Source organism: Oncorhynchus keta, chromosome 25 (assembly GCF_023373465.1).
Source record: "Oncorhynchus keta strain PuntledgeMale-10-30-2019 chromosome 25, Oket_V2, whole genome shotgun sequence".
Classification (NCBI taxonomy): domain Eukaryota; kingdom Metazoa; phylum Chordata; class Actinopteri; order Salmoniformes; family Salmonidae; genus Oncorhynchus; species Oncorhynchus keta.
In genome coordinates this window covers 41,401,957-41,411,013 of record NC_068445.1, presented here as the reverse complement: position 1 = coordinate 41,411,013, position 9,057 = coordinate 41,401,957, and the positions used below count along the sequence as shown (strand labels likewise).

General features: G+C 45.8%; 1 protein-coding gene across 1 annotated transcript in view; it reads right to left on the bottom strand.

Moving 5' to 3' along the window:
• LOC127911800 (uncharacterized) overlaps positions 1–3,074 on the bottom strand; it is a 48,537-nt gene extending 45,463 nt beyond the window's left edge. Inside the window, exon 1 of the mRNA XM_052479560.1 lies at positions 2,963–3,074. The gene's annotated coding sequence lies outside the window, so the exon portion shown is untranslated. The remainder of the gene's footprint in view (positions 1–2,962) is intronic.
• Positions 3,075–9,057: the final 5,983 nt, after the last annotated feature.

Genomic DNA, 9,057 nt, shown 5'->3' with positions numbered 1-9,057 from the left:
GCTAAATGACTTAAATGTAAATGTAAATATTGGTGGCCAGTTATAGTGAATAGTGATTAGTCTCCGTACCTCTCCTCTTCTCTACAACCAGATAGTCTACTAAAACCTTTAGAAGAGACTAACAGCAGTTCAGGCAGTCTACAGGAAGTCTGCTGATAGTGACCTTGATTTGACTCTATCACGCTGCAAGATCTTTTATGAATCATCCAATCATCCAAAAGTACAAAGAGGAGAGAAATGACTGTAGATCTGATCTGACAGATACAACTACTGTTTGGTGTTTATGATGTCATAAACAGCCAACTGGTTGATCAGAAGCAATCGGAACCAATCAGAGCCTTCTATTCAGAATTTTCACAGAATTCTGACCATTGTTACATCATTCTCTACATGTGGATCCACTGAAAAGACCAACAGGAAATTACAAAATGAAGCGCAGGATCTAATTTACAGATACAATTTCCCCCCAATCATTGGCAGTTGATTTCAGTTGTTTTCAGTTGACTGACAGTGTTGATTTTGATCCATTACTACACAAATGTATTCAGTCAATGATCAATCAAGGCTGTAAAGGAAAAAATACAACTATTATTTTTATTTTTAGAGACTTCAAAATGAACAGCATAAACATGTATAGAAATGCAAAGTGAACACCACAACTGTGGTACATTGAAGACAGGAGATACAGATTGTTAGTAATATTATATATAAATATATTTTTTGTTAAAGGTAGACATAAAGACAGAATATAATCAACAGTAACAACATATGAACAAAAAGACAAAAACAATATTTCATTGGTTATATTAACACATATTCATTAATGAAGGTTACATTGTTTATAGTCTAGAAATAAAGATGACTTTGAACAGCCTGTCAATCATCACTGTGGTCTAACAGGCTCATTTTTGCCACCCGGCTCACATTTCCACCCTGTGATATTATGAAAGCTTATACAGGGTAGTTGTTGAGGTTTATCACCCACAGTTGTTCACTCCCCCTCATATAACCCATTCTAGTTGTATTGTACCAAACTACTGCTGCCACCTTAAACAGAAACACAGACAGATGTTTCCTTATAAACACAGGGTCGCTACGCACTACAGTTAATTTTTGTGTGACTGATTTGAGTATTTCACTTGAAAGCCACAGTTTTCACAAACGGTTCACATACAGTGTATCATACTATTAATGTCAATATAACATTACATATTTGATGCTAAATATATTACACCACAGTTAGGGTTGAGAGCCTTCATCAAGTACAGGCATCTGGCCACTTCTTCAGTTATCGTTTCTTGAATGTGTTTGTTCTGGGAACATCGAGCAGATTATTTGAGAATGTAGCGTAGATATCTTGTCAAAATCAAGGTTGTCAAGGGTGATCACTCTATCTTCCACCTCAGGATGGGTGGTGCTGCTGCTTGCCCCATCTCCTCTCTGTGTGGCGGGGTTGGGGGGCTGCAGTCGAAGAGAGGCGGTAGTAGTTCTCTGATTTTAAGAACTACACGCTCTTTAGCTGTTTTCTTTAAGTCTTTTTCAATAACAATGTCTATCTCTTCCAAAATACTCTCCTCATAAAGCATCTTGTGATACATTTTGATTGTACTGCAATCGTTAATGTTCTGGTACCTTGTACATTTTCTGCGTATAACAGAACACACATCCCTCCAAGGTACTGCAGTCAGAATAGAAGTCACAACAAGCAGAACCAGAACCAGAACCAATCCAATAACCTGAAACAAAATGTATTTTCATGTTAAAGGTAATCAAATATATTTAGACCAAACTATACTCTGGTTCCCCCCTCAATACTCTGGTCTTCACCCCCCCAATATTCTGGTTTCCATAAACCCCCTCCCAATACTCTGGTTCCCCCCTCAATATTCCGGTTTCCATAAACCCCCTCCCAATACTCTGGTTCCCCCTCAATACTCTGGTCCCCCTCCCCTCAATACTCTGGTCTTCACCCCCTCAATACTCTGGTCCCCCCTCCTCCCAATACTCTGGTCTTCACCCCCTCAATACTCTGGTCCCCCCCTCAATACTCTGGTCTTCACCCCCTCAATATTCTGGGCGGCGTCAATCTGTTTTTATGTTCTGAAACATTCAGTTGAAGGGAAACAGCATTGTACTGAACGGGCAGATGAAAAACTTGGAGGGGTTGTGTTGTGTCTGGGGGGAACGCTGTCAGCATGGCCACAGTCCTTTAAATACGTCTCTCATTGCTTCAAGCCACTCCTCTCCACACCCACCAAAAGGGAGAAAACATTCCTTAAAGTCTGGACTGATCTGTTCAAGAATCTAAACGTGGGGAAACATATTCAGTACAATCCGTTCCGCAATGTGGCAAACGTTCAAGCATACTGAACACACCACTGGTCTCCACCCACCCCTCCCTCAGTACTCTGGTCCCCCCCCCCTCAATATTCTGGGGAATTTAATAATCAATAACAAGTAAGTAATGAAAGGTACTCACCATGGACTCCGTTTTGAAACGAGCTTCGAGTTGCTTTTCTAGTTCCTCTTGGAAGGGTGTGGTGTTGTTCCTGCAGGGAAGCTTCACTCTTTTATAGCACACGTACCAGTCCCCATCAAAAAGCACAGACACAAACCACAGTGACCCTATAGCGACCGCCTTAAAGAGCATTGCGCAAAATCTTCTCCACAAATTACATCTGCATATGCGTATAATTCTCAAGACTCGTTGAAACTCTCCGTCCATCCAGAGAGTCAAGAGAAACAAGATCAGAGCTGGAAACAACATGTAGATGATACACTGGTTACAGGTAACCTCTGGTTTAACACCGTCTTTACATGAGCATTTTAGGTGCTCATCCAACACAACTTGGTAAAGAAAAAGAACGAAGAAGGTCACTGTAAAACTGGCTGTTTTTCTCAGTTGGTCGATCAGACTGTTAAATGCTGGCTTGAAGTGCTCCATGTTTTACCTTATTATCACCTATCAGTATCAGAGTTTCTACAGCGTCTCCTGACTATCCTCCTGTCTACTTTCCTCTCCCCAGAAGAACAGAGTGATGATGTTAGTTCCTGGTACACATCTGTTTGTCTGGTTACACCTCTGCTAAACACGCCTCAGTTGCAGCTCCATCCTGTTGTTTCACATAGTCTGTGGTTTTGTCTGACAAGATGGTACATATAGCAATGCCAATGTTAGAGCGGATCCCCTGCCTTTCATTTCAGAGAGACTTCTCAAAATGAACAGCATAAATATGTTCAAAACTCCGGTCTCCCCCCTCAATACTCTGGGGACTTTTAATAATCAATAACAAGTCAATAATGAAAGGTACTCCAATGGAGTTTCGAGTAGAGTTTCGAGTTCCTCTTGGGATGGTGTGGTATCAGTGTTCCCCTGCAGGGAAGCATTGCTCTTTTACAGCACATGTACCAGTCCCCATCAATGAGCACATATGGCAGATCTGTTAGTGCTCTTGCTGACTCCATTGATGTAACAGTTTAGCCCAATAAACAATGTCTGAGGTCATCAAATGAAACTAATACAGTATAGTAAGGAACCAGGAATATTATTATAATGTTTCAGTTGATAACCAATCACATCTAGTTCATAGGGAATATTATTACAATGTTTCAGTTAATAACCAATCACATCTAGTTCATGGTGAATATTATTACAATGTTTCAGTTGATAACCAATCACATCTAGTTCATGGTGAATATTATTACAATGTTTCAGTTGATAACCAATCACATCTAGTTAATGGTGAATATTATTACAATGTTTCAGTTGATAACCAATCACATCTAGTTCATGGTGAATATTATTACAATGTTTCAGTTGATAACCAATCACATCTAGTTCATGGTGAATATTATTACAATGTTTCAGTTGATAACCAATCACATCTAGTTCATGGTGAATATTATTACAATGTTTCAGTTAATAACCAATCACATCTAGTTCTTGGTGAATATTATTACAATGTTTCAGTTGATAACCAATCACATCTAGTTCATGGTGAATATTATTACAATGTTTCAGTTGATAACCAATCACATCTAGTTCATGGTGAATATTATTACAATGTTTCAGTTGATAACCAGTCACATCTAGTTCATGGGGAATATTATTACTGTTACACCCTGAGGAGAGGTGCTGGGTCCCCGCTAGAGACATCCTGGAACCAGCCCTCATTGCCGACTTCTACCGCCAGCACCCCCATGTATGCGCCCAGGTAGGACGCCAGGTGGCGCCCATAGAGGGAGTGGGGGGGTTCAGTCACACCCTGATCTGTTCCACCTGTATTTGTGATTGTCTCCACCCCCTCCAGGTATCGCCCATCTTCCCCATATGTATTTATACCTGTGATTTCTGTTTGTCTGTTGCCAGGTCGTCTTGTCTGCTCGAGTCAACCAGCGTTTTGTGTCTGCTCTTGCTTTTTCCCAGTCTCTCTTTTCGTGTTCTCCCGGTTTTGACCTGTGCCTGCCCTGACTCTGAGCCAGCCTGCCTGACCTATCTGCCGGTCCATGACCCTGAGCCAGCCTGCCTGACCACTCTGCCGGTCCCGGACCCTGAGCCAGCCTGCCTGACCACTCTGCCGGTCCCGGACCCTGAGCCAGCCTGCCTGACCACTCTGCCGGTCCCGGACCCTGAGCCAGCCTGCCTGACCACTCTGCCGGTCCCGGACCCTGAGCCAGCCTGCCTGACCACTCTGCCGGTCCCGGACCCCGAGCCAGCCTGCCTGACCACTCTGCCGGTCCCGGACCCTGAGCCTGCCTTCCTGACCACTCTGCCGGTCCCGGACCCTGAGCCAGCCTGCCTGACCACTCTGCCAGTCCCGGACCCTGAGCCTGCCTGCCTGACCACTCTGACAGTGCAGTTTAAAAAATACGGAGAAGAATAAGAGATAAAAGTAACAAGTAATTAAAAAATAACTATACAGCCGGGTGTCGGTACAGAGTTATTGTTCGGGGGCACCGGTTAGTTGAGGTAGTATGTACATGTAGGTAGATTGAAGTGACTATGCATAGCTGAAAACAGAGAGTGGCAGTGGTGTGGAGAGGGGAGGGGGCCAATGTGAATAGTCTGTGTAGCCATTTGACAAGATGTTCAGGAGTCTCATGGCTTGGGGGTAGAAGCTGTTTTAGAATCCTCTTGGACCTAGACTTGGCGCTCTGGTACCACTTGCCTTGTGGTAGCAGAGAGAACAGTCTATATGACAATTTTTAGGGCCTTCCTCTGACACCGCCTGGTGTAGAGGTCCTGGATGGCAGGAAGCTTGGCCCCAGGGATGTACTGGGACATTCGCACTACCCTCTATAGTGCCTTGCGGTCGGAGGCCGAGCAGTAATCATACCAGGCAGTGATGCAACCAGGTTTTGTCATGCCCTCTTCACGACTGTTATGGTGTGCTTGGACCATGTTAGTTTGTTGGTGATGTGGACACCAAGGAACTTGAACCTGTCAACCTGCTCCACTGCAGCCCCGTCGATGAGAATGGGGGCATGCTCGGCGTCTCCCTTTCCTGTAGTCCACAATCATCGCCTTTGTCTTAGACACATTGAGGGAGAGATTGTTGTCCTGGCACCACACAGCCAGGACTCTGACCTCTTCCCTAAAGGCTGTTTCGTTGTTGTTGGTGATCAGGCCCACCACTGTTCTGTCATCGGCAAATTTAATGATGGTGTTGGAGTCGTGCCAGGCCGTGCAGTCATGAGTGAACAGGGAGTACAGGTGGGGGCTGAGCAAGCACCAACGAGGGGTCCTTGTGTTGAGGATCAGCGTGGCAGATGTGTTGTTACCTACTCTTACCACCTGGGGGTGGCCCGTCTGGAAGTCCAGGATCCAGTTGCAGAGGGATGTGTTTAGTCCCAGGGTCATTAGCTTATTGATGAGCTTTGAGGACACTATGGTGTTTAACGCTGACTTGTAGTCAATGAACAGCATTCTCGCATAGGTGTTCCTTTTGTCCTTGTGGGAAAGGGTAGTATGGAGTGCAATAGAGATGGCATCATCTGTGGATCTGTTGGGGCGGTATGCAAGTTTGAGTGTGAGCCATGACAAGCCTTTCAAAGCACTTCATGGCTACAGACGTGATTGTTACGAGTCGGTAGTAATTTAGGCAGGTTACCTTAGTGTTCTTGGGCACAGGCACTATGGTGGTCTGCTTATAACATGTTGGTATTACAGACTCGGACAGGGAGAGGTTGAAAATATCAGTGAAGACACTTGCTAGTTGGTCAGCGCATGCTCGCAGTACACGTCCTAGTACTCCATCTGGCCCTGCGGCCTTATGAATTTTGACCTGTCTAAAAGTCTTACCCACATCGGCTGCGGAGAGTGTGATCACACAGTCTTCCGGTACAGCTGGTGCTCTCAAGCATGTTTCAGAGTTAGCTGCCTCGAAGCGAGCATAGAAGTAGTTTAGCTCATCTGGTAGGCTCGTGTCACTGGGCAGCTCTCGTCTGTGCTTCCCTTTGTAGTCTGTAATGGTTTGCAGGCCCTGCAACATCCGACAAGCGTCAGAGCCGATGTAGTACGACTCAAATCTTAGTCCTGCATTGACGCTTGCCTGTTTGATGGTTCGTCGGAGGGCATAGTGGGATTTCTTATAAGCTTCCGGGTTAGAGTCCCTCTCCTTGAAACCGGCAGCTCTTGCCTTTAGCTCAGTGCTGATGCTGCCTGTAATCCATGATTTCTGGTTGGGGTATGTACGTATGATCCCTGTTGGGATGACGTTATCGATGCACTTATTGATGAAGTCAATGACTGATGTGCTGTACTCCTCAATGCCATTGAAGGAATCCCAGAACATATTCCAGTCTGTTGCAGCAAAACAGTCTTAAAGCTTAGTATCTGCTTCATCTGACCAATTTTTTTATTGATCCAGTCACTGGTGCTTCCTGCCTTGATTTTTGCTTGTCAGCAGGAATCAGGAGGATTATGGTCAGATTTGCCAAATGGAGGGCGAGGGAGAGCTTTGTATGCATCTCTGTGTGTGGAGTATAGGTGGTCCAGAGAAATGTTCCCTCTGGTTGCACATTTAACATGTTGATAGAAATGTGGCAAAACTAATTTAAGTTTCCCTGCATTAAAGTCCCCAGCAACTAGGAGCGCCGCCTCTGGGTGAGCATTTTCTTGTTTGCATATGTCGGAAAACAGCTCATTCAATGCTATCTTAGTGCCAGCCTCTGACTGTTGTGGTATGTAAACAGCTACCAAGAATATAGATGAGAACTCTCTCTTTAGGTAATGTGGTCTGCAGCTTATCATGAGAAACTCTACCTCAGGCGAGCAATGGCTCGAGACTTCCTTAGATATCGTGCACCAGCTGTTGCTTACAAAAATACATAGACCGCCACCCCATGTCTAACCATACGCCGCTGTTCTATCCTGCTGTACATCCTATATCCAGCCAGATGTATGTTGATATTGTCGTCGTTCAGCCATGACTCCATGAAGCATAAGATGTTACTGTTTTTAATGTCCCGTTGGTAGTTTAATCTTCCCAATAACTTGTTCATTTTATTGTCCAAAGATTGCATGTTTGCGAGCAGAATTGAGGATAGTGGGGGTTTATTCAATCACCTCCTACTCCTCAGAAGGCAGCTGGACTTGTAATAGCAGTCGTGATGTCTATAAGTTATTTTCGGTCACAAGAGACGGTAGCGGCAACATTATGTACAAAAATAGTGAAAAAATAAGTTACAAACAATGTCGATAAACGAACAAAAAAAGACAATCGGTTGGGGGCACGTAAAAAGTCTGATTTCTGCTCCGGCACCATTTTGGTTCTGATAGTACGAACTGGCCATGACTGACCGAGCAGACCCGGGCCAGCTGTGCAACACCATCTCCACCCAAGGAGCCACCTTCGGTAGGCACGAGGAATTGCTTCATGGCCTTGTGGAGGGCGTACAAACGTTGGCTGAAATCCGGCGTTGGACAGTTTGCTGGAGAAATTCCATGGGTTGTCTGGGAGGCCCACAGTCCCTCAGTTACTCAGCTGCTAGTAAGGCCGTTTCATTGGTCACTCCACCTTCTCGGGAGCTTTGCTTACCTCCCCGGGAACGCTTCAATTGAGAGCAGAGCACCTGTCGGGCATTCCTAGCTTATTGTGCCCTCGTCTTCGAGCTTCAGCCTTCCTCGGATCGCTCTAAGATAGCCTACCTCATCATGCTGCTGTCTTTGAGGGCTCTCACCTGGGCTACTGCCGTGTGGGAACAACAGCTGGCCATATGCAGATGGGTGTCTCAGAGGAGGTCAAGGACGAGCTTGCAGCTCAGGAGTTACCTCTGGACCTCAACACCCTCATCGCTTTGACCATCTGTATCGATGGGCGATTACGGGAACGGCGGAGGGAGAGGAAATTGGATTTCCCTCGCTCGCACACCCAGAGATCCCACCTTGCCTCCGAGTCATCCCAGGAAGCTCCCAATGGTATCGTTACCAAGAGAACTCGAGGCATCCCGACCTGCCCCGAGAGCTGCCGTAGACGGTAGAGTGACCGCTTCCTGAGCCAATGCCACTAGGCAGAGCTGGGCTGTCATCAGCAGAACGGCAATACAGGATTGACACAAAGGTGTCTGTATTGCGGGACTCTTGGTCATTTTGTGTCCTCTTGTCCATTCAAAAGACCAGGCTCACCAGTAGGAGCAGAGAACTCTGGAGTACATTCCTGCTCCCCTTGCTCGCATCCCTTTTCATGCCACTCTGCTGTGGGGAGACCAGTCCAAATCTCTCTGTGTTCTCAATGACTCGGGGGGATATGTTCTGGGATTTTTGGACGCAACCATGGCTTCTGAGCTGAACATTCCCACTCAGCCCCTCTCCATTAACATGGACGTTAGAGCGCTAGGCGGGCACTCTATAGGCCGAGTCACCCATAACACCATTGCCATCAACCTACGCGTGTCAGGGAATCACAGCGAGGCTATCCAGTTCCTGCTCAACAAGTCTCCTCAGAGTCCTGTTATTTTGAGATTCTCCTAGCTCCAATGTCACAATCCTCTCATCAACTGGTCTACGGGTGCCATCATGGGCTGGAGTCCGTTCTGTCACGTCTATTGTCTGACGTC